Here is a 630-nt window from a genome sequence, read left to right as displayed (position 1 = left end):
ATAACGGTCGGTAGGAAACTGTGCCAACTGATAAAACCAACAGAGACGTGGCCCCTGCCCCATATCTAGATTTCAGTGGTCAGCCATATGGGCACTTACGTTTGTGTATCCATACATTTAGACATGACTGCACACATCCTTCTCTGACTGCACAGTCTCTGTCCCTTAAGTCTAGGTTAAGTGACCTCACGATGTGCTCTCTCTTTGTACCCCGGCTTTGTAATTAAGTACCTCCCCCACTGTGACTTCTCGGAAGGAAGGGAGGAGGCCCATTTAATTCACATGGAAGGTGCTTCCTAAATATTACTAAACGAAGGAACAAATGTTAAGTGGAATCCCTCCTAGGGACCCAGAAAGCCTGGGCCTTGGAGAATCAGGGTTTCCCGTTCTCAGATCTAACACTTGGCAAATAGGTTAATATTTCTGAGGCTGTTTCCAAATATGTAAAATGGGTATGCAATATTCTCTACATAGGGTTGCTACAGCCTCGAATGAGAGTACGCACATAAGTAGTCGGCACAAAGAGTGGCACATGTACGACCCTCTTAATATTAATGAAAAGATGTGGGGGTTACAGACTGCCTACTCCTCCCAATGCGCATGCGCGGCGCTCGGCGCGCCCGCAAGCCC

The sequence above is a fragment of the Pteropus alecto genome, unplaced genomic scaffold, assembly GCF_000325575.1.
Source record: "Pteropus alecto unplaced genomic scaffold, ASM32557v1 scaffold40, whole genome shotgun sequence".
NCBI classification, from domain to species: domain Eukaryota; kingdom Metazoa; phylum Chordata; class Mammalia; order Chiroptera; family Pteropodidae; genus Pteropus; species Pteropus alecto.
The sequence above is the reverse complement of the archived record's forward strand: the minus strand, read 5'-3'. Positions refer to the sequence as shown.